The 16736-nt window shown below is 37.8% G+C and overlaps 1 long non-coding RNA gene across 1 annotated transcript in view; it reads left to right on the top strand.

Annotated features, from left to right (window-relative positions):
• The window catches only part of LOC118353503 (uncharacterized), a 41650-nt gene that overhangs the window by 10125 nt on the left and 14789 nt on the right, over positions 1 to 16736 (top strand). The window contains exon 2 of the long non-coding RNA XR_004812598.2: positions 408 to 566. This is a non-coding gene — a long non-coding RNA (uncharacterized LOC118353503). The remainder of the gene's footprint in view (positions 1 to 407; positions 567 to 16736) is intronic.

The following is a 16736-nucleotide window of genomic DNA, read 5'->3' as shown; positions in this document are numbered from 1 at the left end:
AATCAGAATATTATTGTGGTTTTTTTCCAAATGCAGTGCAAATCATTCATTCATCAATGGTTTGCACTGTTCAACCAACATACACAGACTGCAGAGATGCTTATGATAAAGTTTTAAGGCGGCACTGAATAGCGTCACCTCTGCATCTATGCTCCATCCTCTGCTGCTCCGTGGCCCCGGGTGGCTGAGGTGTGTGGATGCCATCAGTGAGCCTACTCACTCTGACTTTTGGGCAAGCATAAGAGGGAGTGCTGGCGAGTGGTGGCAGGGGGGATCTCAAAGTGGAATGATGCTGGAGACTCAGTGCCACGGATCTCAAAGGTTTCAGCTCTGTCCAGCTACTTCTTCACAAGCATCTTTTGTCTCCAGAATCCCCAATAACCCCTCTTTCTCCGCTGCCTCTGCAGACCTGAGGATTGTGCACAACCTGCTTTGACACTGGTGCACCACACTGGCCCTAAGGTTTCCTTCCACCCAGATCATAAAAGGGATGTTGTGCTGTTCTCAAGCTTTCCTAATTTGAATGTGCCATCTGTTTCCTGCTTGGACCCTGACTGATTGAAAAGGTAGGACTTTACCTGTAAGCATAAATTTTGTCATCGGTAACAAAAAAAAAAAAAAAAAAAAAAAAAAAAAAAAAAAAATCAAGGTTCTCATAACAGGCCAGTATTTGATTTACTTCTGTTGTATTTTATCAGTCCTGGCATGTGGAATGTAGTAGGTACTGAATATCTACTTGTTGATTGATTAAATGAAGCTATGTAATATAGAATATTTCCTGAATTATAGTTTCTAACCTCAGTATTATTCCGTAAGACCATTCATGATCAAACTACATGTTGTATATAGTGTAGATAAAAAATTATTTTGCCACATTTCCGGAGAAACCAATAAATAACAACAAGCTCTAGTTTGCTGTCATCCTTATGAATTTAGAAACAATGCATACATTGGACTAAAACTTTGTTTTCCTTCCTCCCTTCTTTCTTTCCTCCCTTCTTTCCTTCCTTTCTTTTGTAGGCTCGATGCCCAGCATGGAGCCCAGTGCAGGGCTTGAACTTACAACTGTGAGAATAAGACCTTAGCTGAGATCAAGAGTCAGACACTTAGACTGAGACACCCACACACCCTAAAACCTTGTCTTCTAAGTTGAGTTTCTTATACTTTAAATTGCCAAAGTTTTACCTTTTCACTTACAGCATAACATTGATATAATTGCTTGGATCACCAAGGTAGCTTTTTCCTTGCACAAAATATATGCTTAATGAATTCAATTAACTGATTATTGAGTACCTTAACATAAGATCATTTGAGCAGTTGTGTGGAGAATGGATTGGACAGGAGAGATTGGAGGCAAGAAGATTAGTTAGGAATCTATTGCAATAGTCCGAGACAAGCTAAATATTTACTGAGCTTTGTTATGGCTTTGCTTTGGACATTTCAGTCCTGCTTAGTTTTGGGGTGGGGCTTATGGAGCAAAGCTGATATTTGAGTTGTTCTGGCAAATTCCTCTGAGTTTCAATGTTTGCATTTCTTTTTCTGTATTACCTTTCCTTTTCTTTGGTCAGCTAAAAAAGAAAAAGTCACCTTCCAGAAATTTCAAGTTCCTCGTAATCTATTTGGGAAGCAAAACATTAACACAGGAAAAGTAATAACCCAATATTAATAAAACAGCAGAGGAGTTTTCAGAGGGTGGCTTGGAAATAATATCTAAGTGAAGGGAATGACAATAAATGTCAGAACTTTATGAGAGTAAGAGGTGACTGTGGGCTGGGTATCTTGGGATATTTTCATGAAGATTTTGGTTTTGAATGATAGAGAGCTAGAGAGAGAAAAGACGACATTCGTGGAAAGCAAAATTCTCAGAAAGGCAGAGTTGCAAGAGAACTCTTATTTTTCTTATCTTTCCTTTAATCCCTCTCCTCTTCAAAGTACAGATCTGAGTTATGAGAGGGTGGGGAAGTATTATGTCTGAATGGGGAAGGCTTTTCTACTTCCTTTTTTTCCCATTCCTCAAGGCTTAGCCAGGCCTGAAATGCTTGTCCAACATGTTGAGTTACTACAGCTTTTCAAGTCTGGCCTAAGTTCATGTTAAAGACCCACATAAACTTCAAACAAGAATGAAAACATATTTTAATTCTAAACCTCATAGGGATGCTACTTCTTTCAGAAATATTGAAAATGGAAGATATCTCACTATTCTTTATATTAGTCTAAAAGTCATGGAGGAAAATTAAAATGCCTCACTTTGAAGGAGAGTTAAAGAAGTTGTCATTTGTTGATCAGTGACAAGTATGGGTTTGAGAGGTTTATAGGTATGAGTAGAATTCATTTATTCCTTGCAACTTTATGAAGTAGTAGTACAAAAGCACCCCAATTCTATAGACATAAAACTATGGCAAAGAGGGGTAAAGTAACTTGCTTGATGCCCCACAACTGGAAAATACTGGAGCCAGTTATCCAACTGAAGTAGTCTGACTCCCAAGCTTTTGCCACTAACTGCCTTGAAAAGTTATGTAACTGAGCTGGTTCTTTGTGAAATCTGGGAGGTTGAATGAGATAATTTTGACATTTGCCCTCATGTTAAAAATTAAGTATTGGGTTCACGTCGTCAATTCCTAGTCTTCTCATATGACTCAAGTTTGAAACTCTCTGTCCTCACTTCCAAAGGAATTAATTCTCCCTTCATAGAAATTCTGACATTAATTGTTCTGAATGTCTTAAAGAGGATCAGATTCCAGGTCAGTGATGAACAACTCCTAACTCAGTTTTGTAATCTTCCTGACTTTTCCTTGTGATAGAGGACCTGTTTTCAGGATGCCATTAGAAAATCACCCTGCATTATGACAAATCTCAACATGTTAGTAATTAAGAAGCGGCTCCAGTTTTTTCCACTGACGTTAAATGGGTAATCTAAGTTGAGTGAGTCTACTTATTCTCACAAAAGACCAAATGAAGCTATACTCAATGTTGAATTTTTTTAAGTGGCTTATACATTTTTCCAAATTGCTCTAAATGAAAAGGAAAATGGTTCTCCCTTGCACTGGCTCATGACCTGTGCACTGCTACCCTTGTAGGACCAATGCATATTCCACATGTTCCCAGCTGCTTCTATCTGAAGGACGATGGGCACTGTGACAGAGAGAAGAGGGGAGCCCTGGTTTAAAGCAGAATAAACTCCTGCTTGTTCACCAGGAGTTCTGTGTTCCAGTTTTGACTAGAAAAATATCAAGCTACCCTTAAGTCCCATTAGTATCTATACCTCCTGGAAACGGGTGTGCAACAGCCTCTGCATTACCCCCAGTGTGAAAAAGAGCATGGTGATGAGCACAGAATCCTGCCACTCCGTCCATCATAAATGTAAAGAAGGAAGTTTATTCTCAGACCCTATCTCTCAAGTAAAACATAGTATAATAACTGAAATGTCTTAGGAACGAAGCTTGACGTTCCAGAGTTGGATGCAAGTGTTTAAATGCAAAACCTTGGAAGAAAGTAGCACAGGGACAGGAGCACGGCTCACAGAAAAGTGTAAGGGAGAGAAGAAGGGACAGAGACTTTTTAGTTGAGGATCCCAGAAAGAGAAAAGGATAAAACTGGGGATGAGATTTAAAGACAAAGGTTGTGTCCTTAATTATTTTTGTTTACTGAACTAAAAAGATTCCACAAATTTAGTATTTTTGGTCTTAAATAATAAAAGGAGTCACTGATGGAATCCCTAAGAAGCCCAGGGATTATTCTTCACTGCAGAGTCCAGGTTCCCAACAATAAATATGAAGCACCTAAATTTGGAGAAAAGGTCTCAATATGTTCTCCATTTTATGATATACAATAAATCCTACAACAGTCTACTGGCAAGAACCCTTGAGATGGGGGTGCTTGGAGAACAGGAGGCTCTACCTTCAGGATTTAGCCCCTCAGTATGTTCAAGCAACAGTGCTAACATTATAACCTAGCAGCCTCCAAATATTCTAAACCGCTTCCATCCCCTTTATACTTTCAGGTATATGATTTAGCCTTTAGTATTTAAAAGCATTCAAAGGTGGTTCTTTTCCATTATGTCAGCTCTGAAAAAAATATTTTTGCCCTCCTCCACCTCCAGTTTAGTTAAATATCAATTTAGATGTAAACTCTTTACCACTGCACGGTGCCTGTGGCTCTGCTGGCAGAGGAGCTGCTTGCAGTTGTATTTTGGAAGGTGGCAGGGTACTTCAGCCAGTTTGAAAAACTGACAGTTGTTAGTCTTGAGACTTCTAGGCCATGGATGAATACATTTGGCAGCAATTTTTGACCTTGACCAAAAGACCAAGAAGCACAGTAGGAATATATTGGTAAAATGTAAATTAGTGCTTAATGCTCTTGGAGGAGAGTACTTTCATCTCTGATAAAGGGGAAACAAACAAAGCAGTATTTAAATTTATTTCATTCAAGGTTGCCACTGGAGGAGAATTCAAGTTCCAACCCAACTAATCAATGAGGATGGATTTAGTTCTCATACCCATATATACTGTTCTAAGTATTTTAAATTGCAGCTAAACAAACAAACAAACAAACAAACAAACAATAAATTGCAGCCAGACTACTAGCGACTTCTAAGGAATTAAATCAGAAATAAAAAATACTTCTGTGCCCACCCTGCAGATGTGGTCTTTCAGCTAATGTTACACGATGAGTATCTTTCTGTTCATCCATTAGCATACTCTAAAGTTCCACTGTGGTCTTCCCTCCAGGAGCTTACTTTCTAGAGATAAAATATAAATAGAGGTCATAGTTGTTTATTTGGCTTTTTTGTTGTTGTTGTCTCTTCAAAGAGAGGACATGTGTTTCTAGTTTTCTAAATTGCTAATAGTTCCATCTTGGTGAAAATTCTGCATATTATTCACCAAACAGACCCAAATGGATAACTGAAGAAGAGTTTCCAGTTCAGGGGAAAGAACTTGTTTGCAGTATATATATCACTGGAGAGTCCATCCTGTGTCCTCAGTTAAGACTGGAAAGATTCAGAGTCTAACATACCACCTTTCCCAGTAGTAATGTCAAGCACAAAGAAATTGAGTTAAACTTAAGCATCACATGGATTAGGACAAATACATGTGTGAGGAGTCTAAGGGCAATTCTGTCTTCTACAGAGAAGACATGTTTTCACCCTAACGTTGAAGTTAGTTTTAGTCAATCTGCATGGGGTGGTACTGACATGAATCAACTTTTTCTGATTCTTGAATGATGAGGAAAATGAACAAGTTGGGTAGAACTCAGATAGGAACAGAAAATACATAGCAGGTACAAGCATGACTTAGACGGGTATCCGTTAATATGAGCTTTAAGGGAGGAGGGGACATATTTGCAACAATTTGTCAACAATTTGCAAATAATGCAGAACAAAAGGTGTAAGTGTACAAATAAGCTGTGTAGAATTAACATTTTTTGTGTTAAGAGAAAAAGAAAGCAGAACTGCTTAATTTCCTGAGACTTCTCAGTTCTTTCTCATCTCTAGAGTAGTTGTCTATCCACCCCAGAATTCTGTATACTAAGGGTGGAGTGTGGGCTTTCTGCTTTGCAGAATCCTGTACTGGGCTTTCTTCTTGACATAGTATTTTGACTCACTATGTGAATTCTGACTAATTGCTAGTATCTCCAGGCCACTGGTTTCCCCCAGCAGCATGGCAAAAGCTCACACACAAAAAATGTTCATGTATGAAAATTTGCGTGAAAGATCGTTCTGAAACGTATTTATGATTTATCAGAATTCTCTATATTAAGAAATGCATTTAGAAGTTTCAGTTTTCACATGGACTTGAAGTCTCTTCATGGCCCTCCTCTGGCCTTTGTTTCCTGCTCTCCTTCCTGGGGGTTAAATTTATGATAATTACATGGAGTGTTGCATTCAGAATTTGAATAGATTTCTGCAAACTCTCCACTGGTTCCTACAGGATAAGCTCATGCTCACATTAACACTATGATGTTTTCACTGATCTGTTTGGTGATTCCAGATTTATTACCCTAATTACGAGCTAATGAGCACAGAGTTTTGCAGGGAAATTTGCATGACTTGCTTAAGTAGGACAAATTATCAGCTTATCCAAGATAAAACATCTCGTATTTTCAGACCCTTTAAACTCACTAATAGAGATGCTTATCCTCTAGCCAAGTTAAATCAGCTTCAGAGAAAGACACTGACTGCTACCTTGAAGACAATGGACTTCTACTGCAGTTTTAAGGAGTTTGCTTGGCAGAGTCCAAAAGCCTTTGGAATCCCTTTCAATTAGTGTTCTCTCTTAGTCACTTCTACACACGTTTCCTAATTTCTAAGTCAGAGCAACATGAAGGAAGCTACTGACAAGTCTACTTCCAACCAAAACAGGAGTTTGGGAATAATTTAATGTAAAGAAAATACAGCACACATGCAGACCTTGAAAGATCTGCATTAGATATTAAGCTTCCTTTCTCTTAAAAAAACAAAATAAAGTGCAAATTACCACATGTTAATGTGTTCTTCTTTTGGAACCAGAAAAACAGAGCTGCAGACTTTACTTTCATTTGTATTTTCTCACACAGAAAAATAACTTTGGGATTTGTTTAGGAGTTAGATGGTTATCATTTTAATAAATAAGTTAAAGGCCTTATTTTTAACACCTCCTTCTTTTTTTCCCCAAGGGTATCTTTCTAGTATTAACTGTTATTTTGAGGATTCTCTGTGAAATGATACAAAGTGTAATAGAAGGGGACCACCACAGTGTTCCTAAGAGATTAAGTAGAAAAGGTGAGTAAGCAAATTAGTCAGCTAAATTAACTAGTTGTTTTAGAAGACATGAGATCTTTAGTGCCATCGCGTTATGCCTCATTAAATCCATTACTTGCTTGACATTGTCATTATTCTACCCACTTCTTTCTGCGCAGTTTTACCGTGTCAGCTTTCATTTTCCCTGTACTTATTTTTTTCCAGCTTAAAGCTATTATATCACCTTCTAGAAGCATTGATTTTTAGTCAGGTGTCACAGATTTCCCCACTCATCATTTCCTTGCAAGCATAACACTGACTGTTGCTGCTCCTGCTGCACCCTTTCATTATTTCAAAATTAATCACTTATTCTTATTGGCCAGTTCTAGCATATTCCTTCCATTAAACTCAATGTTTAATTTTTAAATGTTTTAATCGACAAACACTGAAATAACTTCCCATGAGTGTGCATTGGCAAACATAAACCATTAAGAAGGCAAGGAAGAGGTAAAGGATACAAGCATTTGTTTTTTAAACAATCAGACATTTGTAGAGCTTCTATTACTGGTCTGGAATTGTAATAGATGATATTGGAGGGGTGACAAAAATATAAGATGTCACCACCCCTACCACTTCAAGTACTTAAAATCTTGCTATGGAAAATAATTTTGAAAGGAGATTTAGAACCTCAACTATAAAGTTCATTGTCTTTATGTTTAGCTTAGTTTTAACTTACCTGGGTTACTTTAAAATTTAGAAAAATTTAGTAACTTAGTAACTGGTGAAGGACGGTTTTTGTTTGTTTGAACAATTTAAGTAGCAATAATTTTCCAAACTTAAACAAGGAATTGACATTTTAGAAACAAATCAAAAGCGTGGCCAATTGAAATTTTAGTATAACTCTCACTAGAGGAGCTTATATGCCCATACCCAAAATACAGCATCTCTCTTAAAAATTGGTAAGATAAAAAAAAAATTGGTAGTGCAGTAGTGTAAGTTTGTTTATATTTTTTAGTAATCTCTACACTCAACGTGGGGCTCATACGTATAGCCCTCGGATCAAGAGTCACATGCTCTTCTCATTGAGCCAGCCAGGTGCCCTTGCCTCACTAATTTTTAGGTTATTATTATTTATGAACAAGCTATTTATTTCCTCTATAGAAATAAAAACTAAGATGACCTTTGGAAAATTCCTAGAAAAAGAACTCTTTTACTATAGTATCTGTCTTAACTGGCATTATGGTCATTGCTTTTTAAGAAACAGTAGTATAAATTCACATGACACAGCCACACAAAAGTCATGGCATACACTGGCAATATTTCTAAGAAGGACATAGGAGATATTATAAATATAGCCACCTCATTTTATCACATGTTATACACCTCCAGGTTGAAAGTGATAAAAATGGTAATTTTAGGGAAAAAGAACAGAGGTAAGGGTCAGGATTGTATCATAATCCATCACAACTCAAATATTTTAAAGCTTCTTTTTGACATATGTGATAAAGAATACTTTCAAAAAAAAAGAATACTTTTGAAAGCATACAATATCTATTAAAAATACTGTAAGAGAAAATGTTATTTCTCTAAAGCATCAGTGAGGGGGGTAAGATTACAGATGCTAATCAAACCAACCCAAAGGATTATGAAACTGCATGATCCTCACTTGTCAAATCACTTGTCTCTCTTTTTAAAATAATTTCTTCTTTTCAGGGTCATTGCCAAATTTTGGTTGAAGTCCACCCTGCTTCCACTTCTCAAAGGCAGGAAGCCTTACTGGAAAGAACGTGAAGGTGATAAGAGTTGTAGTCTGAATACAAATCCTGTATTACTCTCCTTGGGCAGGTAGCAAGCTCATTTCCCACAGTAAAATGTGAATAATTCTAAAGGCCAAATTACCCATATCCTAGGAATGTTGTTAAAATAAAACAAGGTAATGGATTTGAAAGTACACCGAGGGAAAACATTTCATCTAAATGCCAACTGATATTCTATTCTCTCTACAATTTGTGAACTTCTGCTTCCCTGCATTTCCAAATCATGAATTATATGCTTACATATGGTATATTTAAGCTCAATTAAACTTGAAGGCACTATGGGAAATATCATTGAAAAGGTAATAAGATTCTTTATAGTAAAGAAAAACTTAAAGGACTTTTCATCCAACTGCTAAGCATTAATAATGCTTGATCAGATTTTTCAGAAATTTTCTGGAGAGCCATTTTCCTGTTTCAGATGCCATTTGTAGTCTTGCGTATTCTCAACTTCGGGTTTTATTTTTGACTGCATTATATTGGTTGCAGAAATATGCCCTGAAATTCTCAACAGTATATCATTTGATGTTTCCAGACATAACTACAAAGTTTCCATATGTTTTTTCCCCACTGATTGTAACACATAATATAGAATATTTCTGTAAACACCTATTCCTCTGCAGCCCTCCTTTCAGGGAACTTCCAGCTTACACACTTATTACCATCTTATGGATTCTGTTATTTAAATGACAGGCAGTGTATAAAACCTGCTCTACAGGGGCGCCTGGGTGGCTCAGGCGGTTAGGCATCTGCCTTCAGCGCTGGTTGTGATCCCAGGACCCTGGGTCCAGCCCCACAGTTGGGCTCTCAGCTCAGCGGGGGTACCTGCTTCTCCCATCTCCCTCTGTCTGCCTCTCTGCCTGCTTGTGCTCTCTCTTCCTCATTCTCTGTCAAATAAATAAATAAAAGCTTTAAAAGCAAAATGATACAAAACCCTGCTCTACAAATAGTAAAATACCAGAACACCACATACATAGAGACTAGGTTTTTCTCTTATCCTTTTTTAAAATAATTTCACTTAGCAATCTTAGAAATTCTAATTCAGTTTGCTCAATCACTGAAGACAGAATGTAATATTGGACAGAAATTGATATATTCTTTTTTTCTTTTCTTTTTTTTTTTCAGCTACAATACCTGACAGTGTTTGGCAAATGTAGCTCAAATTTAATTTGAAAAATAGCAAACATTTCTTACTCACTTAGCACAACTTGGAATTACTGTCTTATCTAATTCTAGATGCTGCATAAACAGATCCCACGTAAAGGGCTAGAAAAAAGGGTAATTAGTACACTGGCATTTCTCTTCTGGGGTAACAATCTTTAATCTTAATGCAAAGCATCTTAAAGAAAATGCATTTTCGAGTTTTCAATTTGATGCACCTTTGGGAATGTGCATAGTGACCTACACACTTAATATGTGTTTGTGGACTCGAAATTCCTTTATAACTAGTGAAACTTCCATTCAAGATATCTTAAGATAAAGACCTAGTTTTTCCAGTTATGTACAGAAATTTGAGTCTTAAGATTATCTTACATCTATGCTAAAATTGCTCAAGATTCCTAATCGTCCACAATATTTGCTTATCACCCCCTTGGAAATAGGATTAGATAAAAATTGCAGTAATGTCTTAGAACTGTAGCAAATGATTCAAAATACGAGCTTTTCTGTTCTAATATTTCTTCTAAAATCCAACCATGTATGTTTATAGAACTTTCTAGTTACAACAGTATGAGGCTCTTCTTTTGTTAAGTCCTTTCTTTTTTTGTTGTTCTTCAATAACATTGCTAGTCAGATATCTACTTATAGAGCTTAATGATGAACTTGTATAAAAAAAAATCCCTAGATTTCGTAATTTTTCTTAAGACCTCCATCCTCATGTCCCTGCCATTTCACACTGGATTTTGTCCTAAATCATTCCTTCAATAAGTGGATGAATATTATATATATAATATGCAGTATTTATTCAAAACAGAAAGGAATGAACTAGAATATCTATATAGGAACAATAACAACTAAATATATAGGAAGGTATATGTAAAGCCCCTTGCCTGGTACCCAACACTGAAGATGCCTAATCATTATTCTGTACTCTCCCTCCTCATCTGTTATAGTTTTTAATAATAAGAGGCATTGCAAGAAATTGAAGTTCCTCTTGAATCAGAAAAAAATAGGATATATTCCATATCATTATTTTGTATGTCATACTTTACTTTTCAAAAATCAGAATAAAATCTGTTCCCAAATATGTAGGGGAGAAGAAAAAGAGGGGAAGAATGCTTCATTTAGTTAACTGTAGACAGAGCCAGCCTTTGACCCCTAGCAGCAGTCTTTTCCTGGTCCCAGAATATTCAGAGATGTCAGGTTTCAGTAAATTCCATTCCCTCATAACATCAGGATTATTGTATGTACTATATTTTGTTATTTTATACCGATTTGGGGCTTACCTACTGTTTTTTGGTTCACCATTCATATTCAAGATCCTCTTCTCTGTAGATATGTTCATCTAAATGCTACTAACTGGTTTCCATTGCTGGAATCCTGTAATTCTCTGAAAATCCTTCAAGTGCCTGAATTGGGTTTTCAGATCATCTATCAACATTCCTATTGCCATACCTAGCAACTGCTCTATTTCTCCCTGTTTCTCCTTTAGCCACATCCTCAACTATATGCATTTCTAAACTTTCTTCAATAGTCAGCTCAAAATCCACTAAGCTTTTCTCATCTTAGTAAAGGCAAATGGAGCCTCTGGGCCATTTTCAGAGATAACATTGCTCACTTGGTTGCAATTAAACCAATGCACCTTTTTACCCTACCTAAATGGAGCTGAGATAGGCTACAAACATGTGAATATAATCACATGTATTTAATTTGACTTTTATCGGATTATCTCAAACATACAGACTTCCCCATAATACATACACTTTAGGCTTCTCCCCACAGCTCAAATGCATGGCTATAAGCCATAAACACTTAGACATATTGTATGTGGGTCATAAATATACCTATATTGACCAGGTACATAGATCCATAGTCAAGATGGCAAACACTGACCTTCTTCTGTTGGTCTACAACTCTCTGATCATCACCACAACTCGCATTAATTTGGTCTTCTATCTTTTGAACAGACTGGTATGGATTGCCAAATGTAGAGAATATGATACTCCGCATTATCGTGTGTACTATATTTTGTTATCCTATGTTGTAGTAGGGGCATTTCTCATCTGGGTTCTGATTATCTTTGGCAAGTGGGGCACTGAAATACAATCCTTGGGAGAATTGCTTTTTATGGTTTTGGCGGGGGGAGGTTATCCTTTTAGTTGCTATTTCTGTACTACGTGGTAGCATTATAGCTTGTAATATTTGGTTTACTTTCTTCATAGCCTTCTCAATCTTTGGTAATAAAGTCAGATCTGCTTGATCACCAGCTTATTAGTTTAGTCAAAGGCATCTTGGCACCAGAGACCAACTTAGGATAAAATTGTAAGTCTAAAGTCTTATTAGAAGATATCACTCAATTCATAGAGAGGCATGTTAGTCACAAGCCACTAATAGAGATGACATCTTGTTACCAGTTTGTCTTTGCACACAAGGCAGTCTCTATATCCGTTGCACACCACAAGAGAAGTGCTTTGAATTCCTGGTTAATTTGTCTAGGTGAGAAGTAATTTGAAATAAGGCGACCTCAAGTGTTCAAATAAACCAACCAAGATGACTGTAGAATTGGGAAATAGACTGCAAAAATGGAGTAATTTTAATGGCATGAAATCCTTGGATAAGATCAAAGAAAGTTCCCTTTTCAGTTGATATCGCTTCTGGGGTGGGAAATGGCACCTTGCTGTGGCCAGTATTTAGTCTGTGCAAGCTTAAGACAATTCTTATCTCTGGTTCCGCAGCATGAAAGCCTTTGAAACAGACTTGGGTTACCCAAGAGAGTGCTGGAACAGAGCAGATGGCAGAGAATAGTGGCAGCCTGGCAGTTGGATAGCTCTAATTAGGAGTATTTCAAGATTATGTATAGATGGCATTAGTCTATAGTAGGAAAGGTGGTTGCAGTTCATGCTTCGGAATTGCAAAATTATTTCTAATATTCTTTAATTATGAAGCCAGAGAATGGTTTATTATTCTTTTTTTTTTTAATTTTATTTATTTATTCATGAGAGACACACAGAGAGAGGCAGAGACACACGCAGAGGGAGAAGCAGGCTCCCTGTGGGGAACCCCGATGTGGGACTCGATCCTGGGACTCCAGGATCACGACCTGAGCCCAAGGCAGATGCTCAACCACTGAGCCACCTGGGTGCCCCGGTTTATTATTCTTTGATATAAAATGGGTCCCAATGATTTAGCAAAGTCTCCCTCTCGCCAAATGTAATTCAGAGGTTCACGAATACAAACTTTTTCATTCATTCAGCCAATCGTAGTTCCTAAAAATGTAATTCCTTTACTTTGCAGATTTTACATGCAGTGTCCTAACTACAAAAACAAACAACAACAACAACAACAACAAAAACAAAACCACTCTCCTCCTTGTCTCCATCATAGGTCCATTTTATGCTTTGCAAACTTTTCATATAACTCCAAAATTTTCTGTCCTATTCTTATGTCTTTATTCTTTAAAAATAGACACTGAGCAAACAAATACACACTGATGGCAACTAAGTACCTCTCGCCTGTAAAGATAAAGAACTATATGCAAGAAATTGGAGACACAGAGCTTTAATGAGAGAAGATAATGTCTTCCTTAAAAAAAAAAAAAAAAAAAGAATAGAAAAAAAGACAATGTGATGTTCATAAAAAATCCACACAATATTAACAAATAATATGGGTGATGTCCATGTCATGGACTTCGATTTCATAAAAGCCTAATGTGTCTTACTTAGATTTCAGAGCTAAAAACGACCTTGGATATCGAGTAGACCCATTTCTTTTTTTTTTTTTTTAATACTTTATTTATTCATGAGAGACACAGAGAGAGAGAGGCAGAGACACAGGCAGTGAGAGAACCAGGCTCCATGCAGGGAGCCCGATGTTGGGACTAGATCCTAGGATCACATCCTGGATCAAAGGCAGGCGCTAAACTGCTGAGCCACCCAGGGATCCCCTCCATTTCTTGACTTTACAAATGAGAGAACTGAGGCTTAGAAATGCCAAGGGATTATCCCCAGGCTACCCAGCTAGTGAGATCTGCCTCCTTATTCTGCTCTCACTTTAGTTTTCTTTCTAAACAACCACAGTATCTTCCGTAGAATAGTGAAAGACTGCAAAGAAATAGTTGTGCTGCAAAGCTATACATATAAGCTGGTCATTTAGGAATGAAAAAGACAAGGATAGGGGCAGCCAGGATGGCTCAGCTGTCTAGTGCCACCTCCAGCCCAGGACCTGATCCTGGAGACCCAGGATCGAGTCCCACGTCAGGCTCCCTGAATGAGCCTGCTTCTCCTTCTGCCTGTGTCTCTGCCTCCTCTCTCTGTCTCTCATGAATAAATAAATAAAAATCTTTAAAAAAAAAAAAAAAGACAAGGATAAAAACAGTAAAATAGAAATTTAGAGGATGTGGATCAGATTTAATAATTTGACCTACATTCTTATTATACCAATCATTTCACTTTTTAAAAGATTATTGTAGAATGTTTTAAAATAAGTAAAACAGACCCATTGTTCTGATTGACCACAATCCTATACAATCAGTTAAAACTCCCTAGGAATGCAGTAGAGAGGCTATGTAGCCAGTTTTCCAATATGATATATATATATATATTTTTACATACGATTGCCCCCAAATGATTATTTTTTTACTGCTTATAACCTACTTTAATTCTAGGCCATTTGAAACTTAGGGCTTCATTCTTTACTTTGTAAAGATAATTACACTGTAATCTGTTTTGGGAATCAAGATGGGATACTTAGGAAACAGATGTGTCTCACAGAAAAACTTTTTCACAGCATCTGATAAGGAGGCCACCAATCGCTTTCTTAAGACGTGAAGTAGCTTGGAATCTCTCAATATCACTTAACCATTGACAAATAACCAGGGTAAGGAACACTGGCACATTCCTTATTAACCAACCAGGGCCATGTGGTAATTGCGCTATCATCTGGAAGGGATAGGCATCGAGGATGCCTGAAATGCATGGTCAGGCTTGCTTGCCTGAACAAAACCCCAGTGGAAGACAATGTGTAGTACAGTTCCTTGGATGCTGTGTAAGAAGTTATTAGCCAGCTGAGCAGAGTAAGTGACGTTTGTTTGAGGCAGGGTATGGGCACAGTACCCCAGGCAGTCTGGCTTTCATCTCCTCTAGTACTTGATAAATTCAGCCATCATTTCTCACTACTCCCTTTCATATCTGAAGCAGTCATCTTGAGATAAAATGATTTATTATAAATTTTACATAGTGTTACTTAAAGAGCTTTCCAAAGGAAACAGATCCTCCTGGAAAACTTGGCTAGGTGAAAGGAGGATAACAGCACCAACTCTGCCCTGGCCTGATTGACCTCAACCAGTTGTGGCTTATTTGTGTTTCTGAGACCTTCCTTTGCCCTTTTACATGAGCCCTAATCAAGCTGCAATCTCTTTAGGCAGGACAGAGAGGACACATGGGGAGGCATTTTCCTTACTAAGCTGAGGAAGCTCTGAGGGCAACAAGGAAGAGGCATTGAGCCACCTTCTTTATCCAGAGCTCCTAGTCTCCTAGGTAGGGGAAGGTTGAGGTTTCCTCATCCCTGAGAAACGGTGGTAAGGAGAGCGCCCTGGTTCCCAAATGGCTCTGGTTTTTAAATCGCTTGGTTTCTCCCACATCTGGCTGCTTATTCAGGTCAAAATTAGGGAATCAATTGTAAGGAATCATCTAGTGCAATGGAGTCTAGAGGAGGAATGATACATGCATACACCAACAAGTGAGGGCTGTTTGGTCCCTCAGGGTCAGTCAGCCTTTTGATTTCCTTTGTGCTTTACTCAGGAACATAAGTAGGGCATGTGATTAGGACAAGGAGGTTACCGTTTGAAGGTGGTAATGGAATGGGTTACATTTGTTCCATTTCCTATGCTCTTTACATTCATGAGATGATTATCATGCAAACGGATTTGTGCTGTTCCATTTCCTGTTCTTGTTACAAGCTTTATCACGACAAGAAGGTACAAGGTCTTCATGCCTGGTGTTATATTTAACTGTTTTCAATAACTGCTGTGTAGTGTGACTTTTCTTCCCACATCATATTGTCTGTGCAGAAAATAAAGGTAGTGCTGCCCAGGTATTTGAAGGATGTATACACCAGGCTGTCTCGAGGCTCTGAAATATCAGGGTAGGGAAACACATCCTCTTCATTCGGTATCACCCACCTCACCAATGGGGAACTCTCACAAGAGGCTCTGACTTGCTACAGGACCCTCCACATTGACTTCAGATGCCCACTTTTCCTATCTTTGGCTCTTTATAGCCCAAATGACACTCCTAGTGACAGTCAGTATGTATAACTTAAGGGGCAAGGCAGTGCAGTTTCCAATTATCATCAAAGAATTTTCTCAGCATTACCATGCTGAGACTTCAGGCTGTTGATAGGGATTAGATCAAAAATAGAACATGGTATAATAAGAACCTTTGCTTCCTGGCATGGACTAGAATCAGAATAGCTAATGGTACAACACTTTCAAGCTCTTTTCTCTTTCTTGCTCTTTTTTAAAGCAGGTGTAGTTCTTGTGAAGCTGCTGAATTGACAGCCCAGGATACTATGGATAGAAAAATGATAAGCTTTCCTTTTCTGCTTTTCCCAGTATACCTTCGGCCTGCCCTGGAGGGAATGTCTCAAGGAGGGAGAAGTTAGTTCATTTTCCAGATACTTTTAATCTTTGAATTCAGGGGTAGGAGTATTATCCAAGCTGCTTATTATGAAGAAAGTATCAGATGTGGCTATGTTTTCCCTAAGACCAAAGCTGGAATCGACAAATGATTTCAGAGGCAACAGCAAAACCACCCAGCTAGAGACAGTTTTGAAATCATTTGTGTCTTCTCATAAGTGAACTCCTGAGTGTTCCAAGTGAGTTTTGCAATGCATTGTTTGTGGTTGAAGTTTCAAGAACTCAACATTTAGAGAAAGATAGGGTAGAGCATTTGCTTTCTAACCAGCACATATGAAGAATGTAGTCATTACTACTGATGACCTGGCTGTTATTTCTTGATGGCAGGGTTCAGAGCAATGAAGCTCAGTAGGAA

Source organism: Canis lupus, chromosome 37, assembly GCF_003254725.2.
Source record: "Canis lupus dingo isolate Sandy chromosome 37, ASM325472v2, whole genome shotgun sequence".
NCBI lineage: Eukaryota > Metazoa > Chordata > Mammalia > Carnivora > Canidae > Canis > Canis lupus.
This window is presented reverse-complemented; position numbering and strand designations above follow the sequence as displayed.